We start from the raw sequence: 22083 nt of genomic DNA, 5'->3' as shown, positions 1-22083 counted from the left end.
AAGAAAAGCATCCAAGAAATATCAAAAACGCGAATTTCTTTGGGTGTAAGACATCAGTCCCTTTAGTCAAAGAATTATGCAAATAGGTTACTCTATAAAATGAAAGAAGCCATTGTTACACATTGCACCTTCTGGATGGCGGAAATCAAAGAAAATCTTACATGTATACCTTATTGCATACATGCTATGAATGTCTACCTTGAAATAGATCGTTTTTGCAGATTGCACTTACCTTGTTGCAATTTTGCAGTTGGAGATCTACACATCCGGCTTTCTTCTTTGAGTATCACTAAGTGTTGTATCTTGTGATTCTTGATGAATGTGTTTTTTATGTATACTGAGAGCTTATGCACCAAACAAAAATTCCTTGTGTGTACAATCACACTTGGCCAATAAAGAATTCTTCTTCTTCTCCACCTCCTCCTCCTCCTCCTCCTTGCATCTGAATCTAACAAGGATATTTTCAGCCTCTCTTGTGTTTCAAGGCGCTTACCTGAAACTCTGAGGCTAGAAATTTGTGGATCTCCTGTTACACATCATTCATTATACTGGATTATACTAAACGCTGCGTTGGTGCAAAAATTTTTTCTCTTGCCTTATCACTCAATGAAATGTCTTTGTCAAACCTCTTCGATCTGTCTATCCTGAAACCCCTGTCCAATTCAGGAATACCCCCCCCAAAAATTAACCTTTGCAATTTCCTAGATAAAATTATAAAACTAGTACCTCTTCAACTAATTTAGAGACCAGAACTTTGCTATGATCAAATTCTACCACTCTGTGAAATGCAATTCTCAACAGTTGACCAGTGCCCGAATAATTTTGTCAATGTTTTCATTTAATCATAAAACGTACATTGAACCATGGCGTTTATTTAAAGTTTCTAAAAAGCATAGATTGATGTGAAACAGAAATGAAAAGGGACAGAATTAAAAATAAAATGAATGGGAAACGCTATCAATTGAAAACAAAGATTTACTCCTTCTGATTATAGATGGTTTGGTTTTTTTTAAAAAAAATGTTTTAGGGGAAAAAATACATGTTTTTCTTCTACACTATTCTTATGTTCTGCAAGGAAAGCTTTCCCAAGCTTGCACAGTTACAGTGTTAGAATGAGATTCCACCTTAATATATAGTGCTTCTTCTGGCGTGGTGTTTAAATCTAGAGAGCAACTGTACCATTTTGATTTAACTTTTTACTGCTTAATGAATTTAGTGTTTGGGTTATAGGTTCCAGTGGTGAATTCAGCTGTTGATTAGTTTTAGTAGTGAAAGCACCTTTTGGTGCATAGCTTGAAAGGTGCCATAAAGATAGTCTATTGTGTGGTTGTACAGCTATTGCTTGAATATTCATTAAATCATTAAGTAACAAAATGATAGAGAAAGAGAGAGAGGGGGGGAGGGAGTTATGAATAATCCCTCCAGGGAGGAAATCTTCAATTTGTTGTTCGTTTATTTCACTATTATTATTATTTTTTAAAAACAAAAATCAAAAGCTGCCAAATGCAAAATTCTTAAGACTTTCTACTTTTGTAGAAAGGAAAACAAAAATGAAAAGATTTTTGCTGGTTGAAAGGAAACATCCCTTTCAAGGATTATAATGCCATTTGTGGGTATGCAATTAAAAAAAAAACAACGAATCAAAACCTTCAACTGACTTTTGATTCATTTTGGATTAACTAGAGTGGGAGATACATTTCCATCCCCCTTTTAGTAAAACACAGACTGTATTTTGCATTTGTCTTTTTAAAATGAGGCATAATCAAACAAATTATATTCAAAATCATGCTCCAAAGTTCCTCAATGATCAAGCTTGATTCTTCAAACTTTTTTTTATTATTATTTTAAATTTTAGCATAACATTGGAGGCCGGGAAGCATTTCGTCTCCAGTTTAAACACTGAATGGTCAGTTCAAAACAACCATTTACAAATAGCTGCCTTTGTCTGTTTTGTTCCTTCTGATGAACCACCGTTTCACGTCAGCATCTCAGGTCTGTGTGTTGGCTTCCGTCCACAATTTCACGATGCGTCTCGGAGACTGTTCCCACGAATGTTAAGATAATGTCAGACCCCTGAAAAGCTCTCTTCGGCTTCAGTTGTGAAATTTCAAAGGGTGGCGACATTTTAGAAACAATGGTAAGAATGTGCACTTAAGCCTAGGATTTAGATCACATCCTAACGATGGAAAATTTGAGATAGTGAGTCTCTTTGACTTTTCCTACTTTTTTTTTTATTTCTATTAAACTCACATACATAAACACACTCATTGGGAATAAAACTACAAATGTGGTCTTCAGAATAATAAAGGAATAATGCGATATTCCTAGGAAACAGTGACACCTTATGCCCACTGATGTAAAACTGATCTATTGTTTGTTGTTAATATCCAGAGTTCCACACACCCCCAATTTAGTTAAGTAAAGAGTAGATTCTAAGTTATAACTTGAAGATACACTTTTGTCCCACTTCAAAGGTATGTGGATTTGTGCCCCATCCACAACTCACTTCTATTTGAAGAAAATAGCAGACGTGTTGCTTTCTTAAAACACTACAACGTACGAACTCCAAAAATATAGCTATGTTGCCTCTATTAAGTGGCAATGACATCACAAATTCTGTCCAATTGTTTGAACTTTCTGAAACATCAGCACTCCTTCACCAGGTTTAATTCAAGAAGCAAAGAGATCTGAGATACATTGCATTTTATTTATTGTATTTATTTATTTTGTCAAATACATATTAAATAATATATATATAAGTATAAGCATGAATTGAATACAGAAAATGAATATAACTAAAGGGAACATTAGGACAGGGACGGTAGGCATGCTGGTGTGCTTATGCGCGCCCCTTACAGACCTCTTAGGAATGGGGTGAGGTCAACAGTAGACAGCCTTAGGTTAAAGTTTTGGGGATTTTGAGACCACGGAGACCACGGAGAGACCACGGAGTCTGGTAGTGCATTCCAGGCATTAACAACTCTGTTACTGAAGTCATATTTCCTGCAATCGAGATTGGAGCGGTTCATGTTAAGTTTGTATCTGTTGTATGCTCATGTATTGTTGTGGTTGCAGCTGAAGGAGTCATTGACAGGAAGGACATTGTAGCAGATGATTTTATGAGCTATGCTCAGGTCATACCTAAGGTGGCGTAGTTCTAAATTTTCTAAACCCAGAATTTCAAGTCTGGTGGCATAAGGTATTTTGTTGTGAGCGGAGGAGTGGAGGGCTCTTCTTGTGAAATATTTTGTGTGTGTATGAGAGAGGGGGAGGGAGAGGGGGGAGGGAGAGAGAGAGAAAGAGAGGGAGAAAGAGAAGGAGAGAGAAAGGGAGAGGAAGACAGAGAGAGAGTTCTTGTAGTTATAGCACAGGAAAGGGAACCAAAACTATTCATGTATGTATATAAATGTAGTTTGAAAGCTTAACAGGTCCCATAGCTTGACAGAAAAAAATATATATTTGCAAAGAGGGGGACAAAATACAGGTAATCCTTGACTTACGACAGTTCATTTAGTGACTGTTCGAAGTTACAATGGCACTGAAAAAAACTGATTTATGACCATTTTTTCACATTTACAATCATTGCAGCATCCCGGCGGTTATGCAATCAAGGCTTGGTAACTGATTCACATTTATGACAGTTGCAGTTTCCTGGAATTGTGTGATTCCCTTTTGCGACTTTCTGACAAACAAAATCAACAGGAAATTTTGTTTCACTTAACAACCGTGTTCTTAACTTAGCAACTGCCGTGATTCACTGAACAATTGTGGCAAGAAAAATTGTAAAGGTGAGGCGGGGGGGGGGCAAAATTCAATTAAGAAATGTTTCACCTAGCAACAGAAACTTTGGGGCGCCATTATGGTCATAAGTCAAGGACTACTGGTAACCATGATGAACTTGCTCACCTCGCAAAGACACAACTTAGGGAAGGAAGTCGCAGTCGAAAACCGTGCCAAGCAACAATAAGAGAGCGAAAGGGAAAAGGCTTGATAAGAATATAAATTGATGCCCTGACTTTATGGCCCTCCCCAAAACTCAGTTGTGAAGTTGTGGGAAGAAACAAACAAGTTTGCAGAAAGGAGCCTTGATTCAATTTGAATTGTCAATTCAATTTAAAACAAAATCAATATGAACCAGAGCCAGGGCGGCATAGTGATTAAAGTGTTGGACTAAAGAGCAGAAAAGGCCCGGGTTCTAGACCAGTGACGCTAAGCTTTTTGAGGTCGTGTGCCAAAAGTGGGGGGAGCGCAGGGGGGGGAGTGTCGCGTGCCTACATGCCCAAACCCATAATTCAATGTGCCCCGTGCATGCGTGCATGACACACACACACCCGTGCTCCCGCCACTTTTGGGATGCAATGGCCTGGTGGGCCCGGTAGGCCCATTTTTCATCCTCCTCAGGCTCCAGTGCCTCCTCAGGCTCCAGTGCCTCTTATTTGAGGCCTGGGGAGGCCAAAAATGGCATTCCTAACCCCTCCGGAGCCCCTCCAGAGGCAGGAAATGGCCTGTTTCCTGACTTTCAGTGGGCCCAGTAGGCCCAAAAATCAGGTGGCTGGTGCGCATGAGCTAGGGCAACACTCGTGTGCCCACAGATATGGCTCCGCATGCCACCTGTGGCATGCGTGCCATAGGTTCGCCATCACGGTTTTAGACTAACATCAGCCAACAAAACTCACTGAGTAATTTTATCTTGGTTCACCCTGCCTGCCCGGGGAACGAAATAGGAAGGAATACAAAAGCCAGGAAGGAAGGAAGGAAGGAAGGAAGGAAGGAAGGAAGGAAGGAAGGAAGGAAGGAAGGAAGGAAGGAAGGAAGGAAGGAAGGAATAGCAATAGCATTTAGACTTATATACCCCTTCACAGTGCTTTACAGCCCTCTCTAAGCGGTTTACAGAGTCAGCATCTTTCCCCCAACAATTTGGGTCCTCATTTTACCGAGCTCAGAAGGATGGAAGGCTGAGTCAAGCCTGAGCCAGTCAGCATTAAAGTCACTGCTCACTCCAGCAATTTGATTCTGACCGGCTCAAAGTTGACTCAGTCTTCCATCCTTCCGAGGTCGGTAAAACGAGGACCCAAATTGTTGAGAGAAAGATGCTGACTCTGGAAAATGCTTAGATGTAAAGCACTGTGAAGCGGTATATAAGTCTAAGTGCTTTTGCTATTACAATATGCTGTTGTTTGGACTGAAGACTATAGGGAATGGATGCTCACCTGTGTGTTTGTGTAGGTGTGTCTGTCTATTTGTGTCTGCCTGTATGTGTCTATGTGTGTCTGCCTGTGTGTGTACACCACAGGTGGGATTCACTTACCTTCCCTACCAGTTTGCAAACGTAAGTGTGCGCGCGCTCTCACTTCGCTCACACGCGTCACCTCTGTGCATGCACACAGCCTTCTGCGCATGCACAGTAGTCACGCATTATGTTTGGGTGGATGGGTGGAGCCTCTCCCAGTCACTGCTACCAGTTCGCGCAATCCAAAGAGAACTGGCTGAATCCCACACTTCCCTATCTATCATTGGGTTCTTATTTTGCACAACACTAACAAGGGGCCAAGTTATTTTACACCTTACCAGTAAAGCAAAAATTCTTCAGCTAAGCAGACAGGAATGGCTGCCATAGCCGTATGGATGCAGAGGGAAGGGGAAATGGCACTTTTATTTCATTTCTGCTGCTTCGTACGGTTACAAAAAAATACCAACTCTCAATCTGTAAAAACGGGAGCCTTTTCTATTGCAGCATCATCTACTGTTTTGTTTTGTTGTTTGCCTGTTGGAATGGCTGTGCACATTTCACATGTACAATGCGCCAGGCTGGGTGGGAAAAAAAAGGAGGAGACGAAACGCTAAGGAAAAAACATGCGGTAAATGGTTGCTTTAATAAGTCCTGTTCCATTGAAAGGAAATAAAACCTGAGTATTAATGAGATATAATTATATATTTAAAATCTTTTTTTCCCTTGTGCAGTATACAGAATTAATGCCAGTAAACTCACAAACTGCAACATTCTACTCCATTACATCTGCAATGATTAGAGATAGTTTGAACATCTGGCATATAATCTGTGATAGAAAACAGCATTCTGCACTTTAATGGACGTCTGGAGGCTACACATATCTGATTTTATTTCTCTCGGCTTAACTCATTCGGGGGAAGACGAGATTTAATGCCTCCATGCTTTCATCTCTACGAATTTTGTAGGAAAAGACCCCCCCACCCTCTCACTCACTCAGGGTTTATTTTTCTTCTTAGTTTTGCTTTTTAAAAAAAAAAACACACACACCCCTCTGCACTTTACAACCTCAAGTTTAGGTGGTTAGTGTGGGGCTGATTTTGAGGGGGGGATCGCAAATGGTTCGTAACACAGCAGTGAAGTACTAGACGGAGTCATCCATTCTCGATGGAAACTTTTTCACTTTAGATGGATCGAGAAATTTCTTGGCTACCGATAGAAACAGGTGAAATGATGAAATGGTTTGAGGGAAAGCTCCAGTCCTAGGCAAGCAAATATTCTTTTTAAGCTTCCGTCACCTGGCTCAGAGTTCACCTCCCATCTTTGCGAGTGTGTTCCCATGCTTGCTAGAGAAGGCGATGTGAGCGTGTGGTGGTTGGCTTTAGTTTGTGCTGAGGAGAAGCTCGTGAAAGATGGTTTAAGAAGAGAACCAAAGGGGGGGGGAAATATATCGTTTTTGAGGGGTCCTTGGTGCTCTCTGAGGTTGGTTGGGGTCATTACCCAACACATCATCAGCACTGATGATGTTATCTAGTTTGGATAATGGAACATCTGCAAGAAAACAGCCAAGCTCAAAGAGTATTTCATTTCAACCCTTAGCTACAAATATGCTCCTTTATTTATACTTTTATGTATATATTCCCTGGCCAATTTCTGCTTTACGGCATAGTTTTAGGGAGGGGGGCTCTTGATTTTGCTATCATGTTTCCCTGAAAATAAGCCCTCCCCGGATAATAAGCCCTCCCCTGAAAATAAGCCCTCTCAAAAAAAAAAATTTAACTGTATGCGCAGCCAGTCCCTGCCATTTCCTCTGTTTAGGGTTAGGGAGACAGAGCTGGAAATCAGACGAGGAGACGGCGAGAGGAGCCCCATCTTGCTCCACATGCCCCAAAATAATAAGACCTCCTCGAAAATAAGGCCAAGCGCTTATTTTGGGGTTCAAAAATATATAAGATAGGGTCTTATTTTCGGGGAAACACGGTAGTTGCAAAGGAGTGTGACCCATTTGATGGTGTGAGTTCCACCATGCCTATCATAACATATCATAACGCTATAGGAAATCTTCACAGTGATTTTTTTTCTTAAATAATAATGACGGTGTTCACCTTAAGATGAGTACTACCTTTTGTAAAAGTAATCACTCGAAAATAACTTCCTCCTGTATTTTTAAATGGCATTAATAGTGACATTTTCATAGTATGAAATTCATTTAGTTGAGATCAATTAACAACTGACAACTTTAAAAAAAAACCACAGATGGTTAATCAACTAAAAATGTTTGAACTTGTTGAAAGAGGCACTCAGGCAAAATCAAATTTAGATTTGTTAAACATTATTTTAGAAAACACGGACGACATTATTGTTTCTGTTGAGAGGAGAAAAAGAAAACAAGCAATGGTAAAATACACCTTTTCTCACAAGAATTATAAAATGGCATTCTACTCTCTCCCAATTTTTAGTAAGCTCTTATATTCTTAATTTCCTTTCTTTTTTATCATGTTGCATGTGGTAAATTTGCTCTTCTCAGCTAAGGTTTGCGGTATTTGTACATTTTTGATGTCCCTAAAGTAAAACTCTGCAGGAGTTTGACTGGCACCAAGTTTCATTGAAAAAATTAGATTATTTCACTGCTCATGTAGGGTGTGTGTTTTGCCCCAAGCTAAACAGACTAGGTTTTAGCCCTATTGCATTCTATTGGGACCACTGATGAAAAGAGAAAGAAAATGACAAATATAGATGTTTCAGTTTTATTGTGCTATTATCTCTTGCCAACGCTGAAGGAAGACTGGAAATTGGACTTTATAAACCAGTATTAAGACTGATTGAATGACTAACTTCAGTCAAGATCAGCGCTTCTGTTAAAATGGTTCAATAAAAGGAACGGGGAGGGTCAGTATAAACGGCTTTAGCTCTGTATGAGAAAATAAATAAATACACATTTCCCCTCCCCCACAAAAAAAGTATATCGTCCAGTCCCCCAAAGGACAACTTTTAAAATTCTACTGATGTTGACATGCATTCCTGGAGCAAAGCAGCTCCAATGAAGTAGTACAAATTTTAAACCTTAACACACTAAAGAGGATGTTGTGATCGAACACATCTAGAAAAGACCAAATTGGAGGAGAATGGCAAAAAAGCCATGCCAAGTGATTCCCAGTGGAAAATCCTAGAATTTTGTGGACCGTTATTGTTTCTCATTAAGAGGCAATTTCCTTAAGTCAATGTACAATATACTGTCACAAAATTATGGAAGTAGAGGCCGAGGCATAAAGTATAAGGCATAAATAGAGAATGTTTACGTCTAGGCAGAGGGGTGTGATGGCTCAGCGGTTAAGATGCTAGGTTTGTCGGCTGGAAAGTCAACAGCTTTGGTTCAAGTCCCGAGCGCCTCATGATGGGGCAAGCTCCTGTTACTTGTTCCAGCTCCTGCCAATCTAGCAGCTCAAAAGCGTGCAAATGCAAGTAGACAAATAGGTACCACTTTGGTGGGAAGGTAACAGCATTCTGTGCACCTCACCATATAGTCATGCTGGCCACATTGACTATGAAAACAGAGATGAGAACTGCCCCTTAGAGTCAGACACAGCTGGGCGGTGAAACCTTTACCTTTCCTGGAGACTGAGGTTTAGGTGATAACTTTAATTTATCAAGGAAGAAAACAGTAACATCTGAAAGACCTAGCCAAAACCTGCACTAAGAAACTTTTTCCACAGTAGTCCTATGTGATTGTAAATCAGTGTGATCAATGGACGACGTTCTTTGAATACAGAGAATGTTCATACCACTATGTTGTGGAAGAATTCTAGAAGAATTCTTCAGGTGACATGTTGTTGTTAGTTGCGAAGTTGTGTCTGACCCATCGCGACCCCATGGACAACATTCCTCCAGGCCTTCCTGTCCTCTACCATCCTCTGGAGTCAAAGGCCTCAATTCTTTGCTGCTCAGCCTTCCTTATGGTCCAACTTTCACAGCCATACGTTGCAACTGGGAAAACCATAGCCTTGACTATTCACTTACCATAGTTCAAAGGCCTCAATTCTCAATACATGTCAGGTGACGTAGTATACAGTATTGTCAAGAATGAAGCTTCTACTCTCAGATTCTACATTCCTAGACTGTCAAATTCACCTTCCTTGTCAGTGCTTAGAATAAACTTTTGGTAGTTCCTTGAGGGCATAAAACTCTTTGCAAGTAGCTAAGATGTAAGTCTATTGTTCTGTGTCTTCGGATAACCTGAATAAAATTGGAAGCATCTCATTTGCAACTCTTCACATTGAGATGTGATGGAGGCAGGCAGCTGCAATATCTGAAATACATAGGAGACCCTTCCAGTTGTCCTTCTTCTTGGTTCTGCTCATTCCACGTGTAGTTAGTTGCATGGCCAGCTGCAGTCTCTTAGGCCAGCATTACTATATCCTAATACGCCTAAGCCATCCTTTCCTTTTGTGGAAATCTCTGACATGGATTTATGTGCAACAAAACGAGCTTAATAATAGACAGTGAACAGTCAGCTCCAAGTATTTATTCTGACTTTGTCAAGTCTTCAAAGGGAGGAATTCTTGATCCAGCTTTGATTCTCATCCAGTCGCTGGAATTTTTTCATTAAGGTTTCTGATTAGAAAGATTTACTTGTACACTAATAAAAGCTTTTATGAAAAAAAAATTCCACCAAGCGTTGTGTGTCAAACACAGGTCCTGTACACAGTGGAATTGAGGTTTAAATTCTTGTGAAGGTTTGTATCGCTCACACATTTTAACATGCTTGAAGTCTTTTCTTCTGAGCAGGGAGGATAGTTTTCATCTGCTCCTTCTTTGGAATTAATTTTAGATTAATCTGATATCACGTTATTTGCTTCTGACAGACTGAAAACTTCTGACAGCAACAACAAAGAAATGGATCCTTGTTGTCTTCTTCTTCTTCTTCTTCTTCTTCTTCTTCTTCTTCTTCTTCTTCTTCTTCTTCTTCTTCTTCTTCTTCTTCTTCTTCTTCTTCTTCTTCTCCTCCTCCTCCTCCTCCTCCTCCTCCTCCTCCTCCTCCTCCTCCTCCTCCTCCTCCTCCTTCGTCTTCTTCCCCTCCTCCTCCTCCTCCCTGGGGATCAGCCAAGACAAGCTAATATTAAAAAAAATATGGGAAAAGATTTATGAGAATCAAATCTTATATTTTAGAATGGAACTGACCAGTTCGGTGAGCAGAATAACAAAAGCAACCTCAAACCATTGCAATCCAAATCATACATACATACATACATACATACATATATATGTCTTGGCATATTCGGGTCTTTTCCCGTGTAAGGTTGAGAGTATCTTGGCAATGTTTCGATGAGGTCTCATCATCTTCACGCTGGTGCTTTCGGCTTCGTGCTTGTGCGAGTAAAGCGTGGTCAGAGCTGCTGTCTATATATGCACCCAGAGCTGCTGTCTATATATACACGCAGTGACCTCCATGGGATTGGCCTTAAAAAGTGCTTTCAGATTAAATTATTACACCCATACATAGAATTGGGTGACATGCTATCCAATATAATAAATTTATCATCATCATGACATTTCCAAGCTGGAGTGCAGAATGCTTATAAATAGATTACATGTAAGCTCAATGAGGCCTTGTTTCGCTTTCTTTGATACTTGGAATGGTTGGTTGGAGGAATGGAGAAGTTTTAAACATTCCTACAAGGTACACACACACACACACACACACACACACACACACACACACACACACACACGGCACCATTCAGTAAAACAAGTGTATAAAACTGGATAATAATACTCACACTGTTCAAGTGGGAAAGAAGAGGAATCAATCCACATGTTGAGTTGGCTTGATTCATGTGTTGTTGGTAAGCGGAGAATGCATTTGGTTGGTAGGGATGGAGAAGTTTCAGAATTATGAGCAAAATAATATTTTTTTGGAGAGGAAGGGAGAGAGAGAAAGAGAGAGGGAGAGGGAGAGGGGAGGGAGAGAGGAAGGGAGAGAGAGAGGGAGGGAGGGAGAGAGAGAAAGAAGAGAGTGTGTGTGTGAGAGAGAGATCTAAAACAGACCAAACCCATTAGAAAGGTTTTAAGCAGTCTAAGACTGAGTTTGAAATAAAACTAAGTACAAATGAAAAAAAATTCCACCAAGCGTTGTGTGTCAAACACAGGTCCTGTACACAGTGGAATTGAGGTTTAAAATTCTTGTGAAGGTTTTGTATCGCTCACACATTTTAACATGCTTGAAGTCTTTTCTTCTTCCTATATATATATATATATGCTTATACCTCCTAACATTTACTCATATATATGTCTTGGCATATTCGGGTCTTTTCCCGTGTAAGGTTGAGAGTATCTTGGCAATGTTTCGATGAGGTCTCATCATCTTCACGCTGGTGCTTTCGGCTTCGTGCTTGTGCGAGTAAAGCGTGGTCAGAGCTGCTGTCTATATATGCACCCAGAGCTGCTGTCTATATATACACGCAGTGACCTCCATGGGATTGGCCTTAAAAAGTGCTTTCAGATTAAATTATTACACCCATACATAGAATTGGGTGACATGCTATCCAATATAATAAATTTATCATCATCATGACATTTCCAAGCTGGAGTGCAGAATGCTTATAAATAGATTACATGTAAGCTCAATGAGGCCTTGTTTCGCTTTCTTTGATACTTGGAATGGTTGGTTGGAGGAATGGAGAAGTTTTAAACATTCCTACAAGGTACACACACACACACACACACACACACACACACACACGGCACCATTCAGTAAAACAAGTGTATAAAACTGGATAATAATACTCACACTGTTCAAGTGGGAAAGAAGAGGAATCAATCCACATGTTGAGTTGGCTTGATTCATGTGTTGTTGGTAAGCGGAGAATGCATTTGGTTGGTAGGGATGGAGAAGTTTCAGAATTATGAGCAAAATAATATTTTTTTGGAGAGGAAGGGAGAGAGAGAAAGAGAGAGGGAGAGGGAGAGGGGAGGGAGAGAGGAAGGGAGAGAGAGAGGGAGGGAGGGAGAGAGAGAAAGAAGAGAGTGTGTGTGTGAGAGAGAGATCTAAAACAGACCAAACCCATTAGAAAGGTTTTAAGCAGTCTAAGACTGAGTTTGAAATAAAACTAAGTACAAATGAAAAAAAAAAAGATTTTGAAAATAGCAGATGATTTAATGCTATATGATCTTCCTGGAGTCAAAGGCCTCAATTCTTTGCTGCTCAGCCTTCCTTATGGTCCAACTTTCACAGCCATACGTTGCAACTGGGAAAACCATAGCCTTGACTATTCACTTACCATAGTTCAAAGGCCTCAATTCTCAATACATGTCAGGTGACGTAGTATACAGTATTGTCAAGAATGAAGCTTCTACTCTCAGATTCTACATTCCTAGACTGTCAAATTCACCTTCCTTGTCAGTGCTTAGAATAAACTTTTGGTAGTTCCTTGAGGGCATAAAACTCTTTGCAAGTAGCTAAGATGTAAGTCTATTGTTCTGTGTCTTCGGATAACCTGAATAAAATTGGAAGCATCTCATTTGCAACTCTTCACATTGAGATGTGATGGAGGCAGGCAGCTGCAATATCTGAAATACATAGGAGACCCTTCCAGTTGTCCTTCTTCTTGGTTCTGCTCATTCCACGTGTAGTTAGTTGCATGGCCAGCTGCAGTCTCTTAGGCCAGCATTACTATATCCTAATACGCCTAAGCCATCCTTTCCTTTTGTGGAAATCTCTGACATCAATACAATTGAACGTGTCCAGAAATATTTTACAAGAAGAGTTCTCCATTCCTCTGAAAACAACAAAATACCTTATCCCACCAGACTTGAAATCCTAGGCTTAGAAAATTGGAACTCTGTCGCCTTGACAAGACCTAAGTTTAACTCACAGAATCATCTATTGTAATGTCCTTCCTGTCGAAGACTACTTCAGCTTTAATTGCAATAATACAAGGGCAACCAATAGATTTAAACTTAATGTCAACCGCTTTAATCTAGATTGCAGAAAATATGACTTCTGTAACAGAATCATCAGTGCTTGGAATACTTTACCTGACTCTGTGGTCTCTTCCCATAATCCTAAAAGCTTTAACCAAAAACTTTCTACTATTGACCTCACCCCATTCCTAAGAGGACCATAAGGGGCGTGCATAAGCGCACAAACGTGCCTACCGTTCCTGTCCTATTGTTTTTCTTTTCTTCTTCCTATATATATATATATATGCTTATACCTCCTAACATTTACTCATATATATGTTTATATACTATATAATCTTTTTGTATGATGTTGTGACAAAATAAATAAATAAATAAATAAATATGTATTCCTAAAATAATTGATTGGGGGGGGTATGATTTCCTTAGGAAGCTGGTAGCTTTTCCTATGTTCTCCTTTTAAATTTGTCCCTTACATTGTCCTCTAAAATCATAGCCATTCTTCTCAAGAAAAGCTGGTCCCCTATTGACAGACAAATCAGCAGCCAAAAAAACCAAACAAAAAACCATAGACATTCTGAAATGGGATAATCCAGTGTTGTAATTCAATGTCAGACTGTGATAATGCATTAATAAAGGATAACACCTGGGGAGCCTGTGGCCCTCCATATTGCATGTTAGGAGTTGCCCAACATCTGATAGGCTATAAATATCTCACCAAGAATTTGCTTTATTATCTCATATTAAAAACTCCCTTTTAATGACCGTGTAATCCCTTACCCTCAACTCCATCCCATCACTCTATTATCTCATATCGGGGTGGGAAAAAACTGAAAAATCGGTACCGTATTTTTCGGAGTATAAGACGCACCGGAGTATAAAATGCACCTTAGTTTTGGGGGAGGAAAATGAGAAAAAATTGGCGGGTGGATCAGCCTCCCGGAATTTATCCCCAATCAGCTGTTGCCAGAGGTGAATTTTAGCAGCAGGTTCCTTGGTTGTGAGCTCTGTGTCTTGCTTTTTTTTTTTTTTTTGCTTTTTTTTTCTGCCTCTGAAACTTCTGAAACTCTGTTTCAGAAAAAACTTTTTTTTATGCCTCTGAAAGCCTCCAAAACAGCTTCAGAAAAAAAGCCTCTGAAGCTCTGTTTGGGGGCTTCTTTTCTGAAGCTCTGTTTGGGGGCTTTTTTTCTGAAGCTCTGTTTGGGGCTTTTTTTCTGAAGCTCTGTTTAAGGGCTTCTTTTCTGAAGCTCTGTTTGGGAGCTTCTTTTCTGAAGCTCTGTTTGGGGGCTTTTTTTCTGAAGCTCTGTTTAAGGGCTTCTTTTCTGAAGCTCTGTTTGGGGGCTTTTTTCCTGAAGCTTCGTTTCTGATGCTCTTTTTCAGCCTCTGAAACCTTCATTTGAGAAGCTGGGTGGGGCTATATTCGGAGTATAAGATGCAGCCAGATTTTCACCCTCTTTTCTGGGGGAAAAAGGTGCATCTTATACTCCGAAAAATACGGTAAATTACGTAACTGAACAACATTTTTCTAGTTTCCAAAAGCAATTTTAGCACCCAGTAGATAGGTTTATGGTCCTAAACATATCTATTAGAATACATCCATTCAACTCAGAGGAGCTTATTTAAAGATTCATAATATTGCAATATATATGTATTTCTGTATCATCATACAGGCAGGTGCGTATCGTACCAGATTTAGAAAATCAACACCCGAATCTCAATTTGGAATCACGATGACTTCCCTTTCAGAAAGGAGATAGGTTAAACCTTGGATTTTTCATGAAAATAATGTCTTTAGAGCTGTGGTGGGATCCTGCAGGTTTAACAACCGGTTTGGTGATTGTGTGTTTCGCTGCGTGCGCATGTGCAATTTTAACAAGGCTAACCTTCCACGTTACTTCTGGGGAGTAACACAGCTAAGGAGCGGCAATCCACTCTGCTGCGCGTATCAGCTGAGTGGGTAAAAGTAAGTAAAGCACAGGGGCAGGCGAGTGGGCCCACCTGATCGCCGGAGCGAACTGGTTCACTCCCAGCAGATTGTCGGAGCTACTGGTTGGCCCAAACTGGTCCGAACCGGCTGAATCCCACCCATGCGATGGAGATTCTCAGTCATACAGGTTATGCTTGTCCCAAAGGTGTTTTTCAAAAGGCAACTGGACTTCCTTTGTTTTTCCTTGAAAATGTTTCGCTTTCCATCCATGAAGTTTCTTTACTTATGAGTGATTGGAGGTGAATGGAAGGATGTATATTCTTTGCAATCATCTCATCTTTCTGAGAGTCATTGAGGAGGCCATTTGGACATTTATCTGTGCCATCAGAGTCACCTGAATAGTGCAAATGGGTGTGAGGCCTTCTTGGAATTGCTGAAAGGAGATGGGTGGTGTCGTATCCGTCCCCTTCTGTTAACAGAGGGCTATTCAGTTGTTACTCAAAAACTTTGGCCACCTAATGAGAAGGAAGGACTCCCTGGAGAAGAGCCTCATGCTGGGAACGATTGAGGGCAAAAGAAGAAGGGGACAACAGAGAATGTGGTGGTTGGATGGAGTCACTGAAGCAGTTGGCGTGAGCTTAAATGGACTCCGGGGGATGGTAGAGGATAGGAAGGCCTGGAGGAACCTTGTCCATGGGATCGCGATGGGTCAGACACGACTTCGCAACTAACAATAACAAATTCAGCTGTTCAGTGAATGAGCCATTGAAGAAGAAATTTGAAAAGGAGAAGGTTCCTCCTCATGAGTTGTACTACGATTTTGAATCTTACCACTGCCATCTGTTTTCCTTCCCATGAATGTAGCTCTCTGACCTCATGTGTGCAACTCAAAATCCCCATCTTCTCACCCATTTTTGGAACCTGAGGCCTAAAGATCATCAACAACTTCCAAACCTTCTTGAAGGAAGAAATTCACAAGACGCTCAAGAACAAGTTGAATCTTCTGAATCTAACTTTTTTTGCTTCTGTTCTTCATAAATCGGTCTTTTTGCCCTTCTGGATACTTTGATCTTGAAGACAGGCCAAACACCCATCCCGGAATAAGCATGAGGAGCCTCCCTGCAATGTTTCAACGATATCATGAACAATAAAAATGTTGCATTAAACATTGAGGGACACTTTAAACATGCAGTGGCTGTGCCTGAAAATTAAATATCCCAGCCATTAATTTCTCTGTCTTCAAATGACTGAAAAGCAACAGTCCACATTAAAGTCTAACCACTTGTAAAATTGGATTTTTGAAGATTAAGCCCTTTTCCGAAGTAATGCTGGCCAAAGGGAGGGAAAAAAAAATAGGTGGAAGAGGAACATTAAAGCCGTGTTTTGTATATTATACCCACCCCGCATTACCGATGCTAGAGATTCATGCTGATCACATAAGGTTTCCCAACGATGTGATTTAAAGGAGCTTCGATAGTAAACCCTGCAAGATATGGAGCAGGGAACATTTCAAGCCATGGGTAATGAGATATTGATCTCCCTGTCTCCGGGTCACAGGTTCAAATCTGCATAGGTTGGCAGCGGCTTCAAGTGAGCGAATGGCACCAACTTCATCATTGTATTCATGTCCGATATACAGTGTAGATTCCAGGCAGATGGGCTGTATTCGAGAATTGGTCTGGCAAAGGTTTTGTATGCCCTAGTTAGCTGTACAATGTTACCGGAGAAGCTTTGCAAGATTAGGTTAACCACTCTTAATGCCTTTTTGGTAATGCTGTTACAGTGAGCTCTGGGGCTTGGATCATTAGAGATGAGTACTCCCAGGTCCTTGACAGAGTGAGGGTCATCTATGAGGTCGTATCCGCCCAGCTTCTATTTGGTGTTTAGATTTTTGTTTTTATAGGATTTCTATAAAAAAGCATCCTTAGCGGACGTGATACAGGTACTGGCACCTGGTACCAGAAAGCAACCCTAGAAGATCCAGTCCTATTTCTTTTGCAAATTCACATTACGGCAGAAACTGATTTCACCAGGTGAGACTGCATATTCCCTTGCTTAAAAAAAATATCAACCCGAATGTATTCCCGGAGGCTTTTCAATAAAGTATTATTTTCAGAGCCCAGACAGCGCTCCTATAATGGACTGATTTTGGAAACGGCACTTCATTCATTGCAAGCCTGCCTTTCATGCAAATGGCAATTTGTAGCATGAGTATAAAAATTGCACGTTGGGAAGCAATATAACACAGCTGCACGCTGTTGTCACAAGCGAATGAAAACAACAAAATACCTTACCCCACCAGACTTGAAATCCTAGGCTTAGAAAATTTGGAACTCTGTCGCCTTCGACAAGACCTAAGTTTAACTCACAGAATCATCTATTGTAATGTCCTTCCTTTCAAAGACTACTTCAGCTTTAATTGCAATAATACTAGAGCAACTAATAGATTTAAACTTAATGTCAACCGCTTTAATCTAGATTGCAGAAAATATGACTTCTGTAACAGAATCATCAGTGCTTGGAATACTTTACCTGACTCTGTGGTCTCTTGCCATAATCTTAAAAGCTTTAACCAAAAACTTTCAACTATGGACCTCACCCCATTCCTAAGAGGACCATAAGGGGCGTGCATAAGTGCACAAACGTGCCTACCGTTTCTGTCCTATCGTTTTTCTTTTCTTCTTCCTATATATATATATATATATGCTTATACCTCCTAACATTTACTCATATATATGTTTATATACTATATAATCTTTTTGTATGATGTTGTGACAAAATAAATAAATAAATAAATAAATATGTATTCCTAAGATAATTGATTGGGGGGGGGTATGATTCCCTTAGGAAGCTGGTAGCTTTTCCTATGTTCTCCTTTTAAATTTGTCCCTTACATTGTCCTCTAAAATCATAGCCATTCTTCTCAAGAAAAGCTGGTCCCCTATTGACAGACAAATCAGCAGCCAAAAAAACCAAACAAAAAACCATAGACATTCTGAAATGGGATAATCCAGTGTTGTAATTCAATGTCAGACTGTGATAATGCATTAATAAAGGATAACACCTGGGGAGCCTGTGGCCCTCCATATTGCATGTTAGGAGTTGCCCAACATCTGATAGGCTATAAATATCTCACCAAGAATTTGCTTTATTATCTCATATTAAAAACTCCCTTTAATGACAATCCCTTACCTCAACTCCATCCCATCACTCTATTATCTCATATTGGAAAACTGAAAATGAGTATAAATGCACCTTAGTTTTGGGGAGGAAAATGAGAAATGGATCAGGAATTTATCCCCAATCAGCTGTTGCCAGAGGTGAATTTTAGCAGCAGGTTCCTTGGTTGTGAGCTCTGTGCCTTGCTTTTTTTTTTTTTTTTTGCTTTTTTTTTCTGCCTCTGAAACTTCTGAAACTCTGTTTCAGAAAAAACTTTTTTTTATGCCTCTGAAAGCCTCCAAAACAGCTTCAGAAAAAAAGCCTCTTTTCTGAAGCTCTGTTTGGGGGCTTTTTTCCTGAAGCTTCGTTTCTGATGCTCTTTTTCAGCCTCTGAAACCTTCATTTGAGAAGCTGGGTGGGGCTATATTCGGAGTATAAGATGCAGCCAGATTTTCACCCTCTTTTCTGGGGAAAAGAGTGCATCTTATACTCCGAAAAATACGGTAAATTACGTAACTGAACAACATTTTTCTAGTTTCCAAAAGCAATTTTAGCACCCAGTAGATAGGTTTATGGTCCTAAACATATCTATTAGAATACATCCATTCAACTCAGAGGGATTCATAATATTGCAATATATGTATTTCTGTATTAACAGCAAAACAGTTCACTCTGGGATCATTTAAATTTTCTTCCCTCCTCTTTTCCTGCGATTTCCCTATCCACTGAAGCTCTCTCTCTCTCTCTCTCTCTCTCTCTCTCTCTCTCTCTCTCTCTCTCTCTCTCTCTCTCTCTCTCTCTCTCTCTTTCTCTCTCTCTCTCTCCCTCCTTCCTCCTCCTTTCTTTTGAATATGACAGGATTTCTATAAAAAGCATCCTTAGCGGACGTGATACAGGTACTGGCACCTGGTACCAGAAAGCAACCCTAGAAGATCCAGTCCTATTTCTTTTGCAAATTCACATTACGGCAGAAACTGATTTCACCAGGTGAGACTGCATATTCCCTTGCTTAAAAAAAATATCAACCCGAATGTATTCCCGGAGGCTTTTCAATAAAGTATTATTTTCAGAGCCCAGACAGCGCTCCTATAATGGACTGATTTTGGAAACGGCACTTCATTCATTGCAAGCCTGCCTTTCATGCAAATGGCAATTTGTAGCATGAGTATAAAAATTGCACGTTGGGAAGCAATATAACACAGCTGCACGCTGTTGTCACAAGCGAATGAAAACAACAGCCTTCTGCAAGGAAGGGCATGTTATATGTTGTAGTGGCCTCTTATAAGGAACCTTTGCAAAGTTCACACACACGCACACATACAGAGACACCCGTCTCCAGCCTCTTTCAGGTCACACCAGCGCTATAGTTAGCAAATTGATAAGGTTCCTCCGTTAAGCTTTATTACTTCTGACACGAGCCTATGACACTTTATAAAAAGAAGTAATCCAGAACAATCTCTAGGTAATTAACACCTAGATAAACAAACATAAATTTCTATATTGCATTTATTTGGACTACCACTCAAATATGCGTGAACCATGCTTTTTTAATTAAAAGATAAATCTATGTGACACTTAGCCTCAAACTTAATTATTCAGCATAGTATAATAAAAATACAGCCCATTAAATGTGTCTTGCTCTGTATTTCTGTATCATCATACAGGCAGGTGCGATCGTACCAGATTTAGAAAATCAACACCGAATCTCAATTTGGAATCACAATGACTTCCTTTCAGAAAGGAGACGTTTGCTTCCTAACGGGATGAGCTGAGTGAGGATATTTTTTTTTTGCAAGATTCAATGAGAAACATGAAGCTATTTAGGAATGTAATGGAGACCAATGTAGCTAAAATCCTCCCTCCCTCCCTCCTTTCCTTCCTTCCTTCCTTCCTTCCTTCCTTCCCTCCCTCCTTCCTTCCTTCCCTCCCTTCCCTCCCTCCTCTCTCCCTTCCCTCCCTCCTTCCTTCCCTTTCTCCCTCCCTTCCTTTCCTCCCTCCCTCTTTCCTTCACTCCCTTCTTCCTTCCTTCCTTCCTTCCCTCCCTCCCTCCTTCCTTCCTTCCTTCCTTTTTCTTTTCTTTTTTCCTCAATATTCCGCTGCCTAAAAATACAAATAAATAACCTTCAGAATCCTTATTTTTGAATGGAAGACCTCATTGATCAAACCACTCGTAAGAGTCAAATTCCCTCTCCCTCTCCCTCACATACACATATCTGAGTCCCCTATGATCCATGTAGAACAATCCCAGGAATAGGGAGAGCATGTTCCGTTGCTCACAACAGCAGCCATGAATGATCTGCCTTCCTTTTCAGAACAGCATTTGAATCCCGGGGAGGTCTTCTTCTCCAAATCAATCCAGCGCTGTGTAAAGGAAATGAAAAAAAGTCCACCTGTTCCATTTGAGATCTCCTCTAAAATCTTATATACTCCCTAACCATCTCCCATGGTTGAATAATTGCTTGCTGTGAGAAAGAGGCAAAGTTCTGTGATAGCAATTTCACACATTCAGGTTATCAATGTGATAATAGCAATTATCACATTGCAGATCAGAGCTCACCAAAGATAATTAGTCAGGAAAGGCAGCGAAACACCCTAGACATCATTTAACGTAGCAAAATTGTGGTACACCACATGCACAGACATCAGTGTATGGCCAGATCACACTGTCCCTGACTTACAACAGTTCGCTTAGTGATCGTTCGAACTTACAACTTCATGGAAAGAAAGGGACTTATGACCATTTTTCACACTTATGACCATTGCAGCATTCCCATGGTCCCATGATTTACATTCAGATGCTTCACAATAGAAATTGTGTTCAAGATGAATGCCCCACCATTTGTCTTTCTATTTGTAGAAAGAATTCTTTCAGCATTCAAACTACAGAATTGCTCAATCAATTTTGGTTAAAAAACAAACAAACAAACAAACAAACATAACTGAGTAAAGCTGTAGTACTAGACATGCTGACTTGGAAGGAAGCCCTGCTGAATTAAGCAGGACTCCAGGTTAGATTAATGTCTGTTCCATCTTTTGATGAAGGATGTTCTTTGCAATGGATTGGAACCAGGCTAGTCATGTGCAGAATAAACCTTTTAAGCAGTCGGAGAAATTAGACTTGAATAATTTAATTCCCATCAATGTTTATCAGTCTACTCTATCTTTGCAATCCAACCCAATGACTGAATTGTGTTCTGGACTGATTTTTTTCTTTTTAGCAATTCTGAAAACAATTCTGAACAGGTCTTCCACATATTGGTAATTCTTAGACTTACTGATGATATGTTTATATGCTCCAAATAGGAGATACCCCATTTCTAAATGGCTTCAATTTTCTCCCCAAATAATTTAGTTATCTTAAATTTATTGCAGCATTGAATGGGATTTTTCACTTGTAAAATTGGATTTTTGAAGATTAAGCCCTTTTCCGAAGTAATGCTGGCCAAAGGGAGGGAAAAAAAAATAGGTGGAAGAGGAACATTAAAGCCGTGTTTTGTATATTATACCCACCCCGCATTACCGATGCTAGAGATTCATGCTGATCACATAAGGTTTCCCAACGATGTGATTTAAAGGAGCTTCGATAGTAAACCCTGCAAGATATGGAGCAGGGAACATTTCAAGCCATGGGTAATGAGATATTGATCTCCCTGTCTCCGGGTCACAGGTTCAAATCTGCATAGGTTGGCAGCGGCTTCAAGTGAGCGAAGTGGCACCAACTTCATCATTGTTTTCCTGCACTCCATAAAATCCAAAGATCACAGGAAAAGGATCTGGATTTGCATTGAAAATTAGGGGATAAATTTCGGGGTTACGTTTTGACGCAAACCAACACAAATGTTGTGTTCCGGAT

Source organism: Ahaetulla prasina, chromosome 12, assembly GCF_028640845.1.
Source record: "Ahaetulla prasina isolate Xishuangbanna chromosome 12, ASM2864084v1, whole genome shotgun sequence".
In the NCBI taxonomy this organism is placed as follows: Eukaryota; Metazoa; Chordata; class Lepidosauria; order Squamata; family Colubridae; genus Ahaetulla; species Ahaetulla prasina.
Note: the sequence above shows the minus strand (reverse complement) of the source record.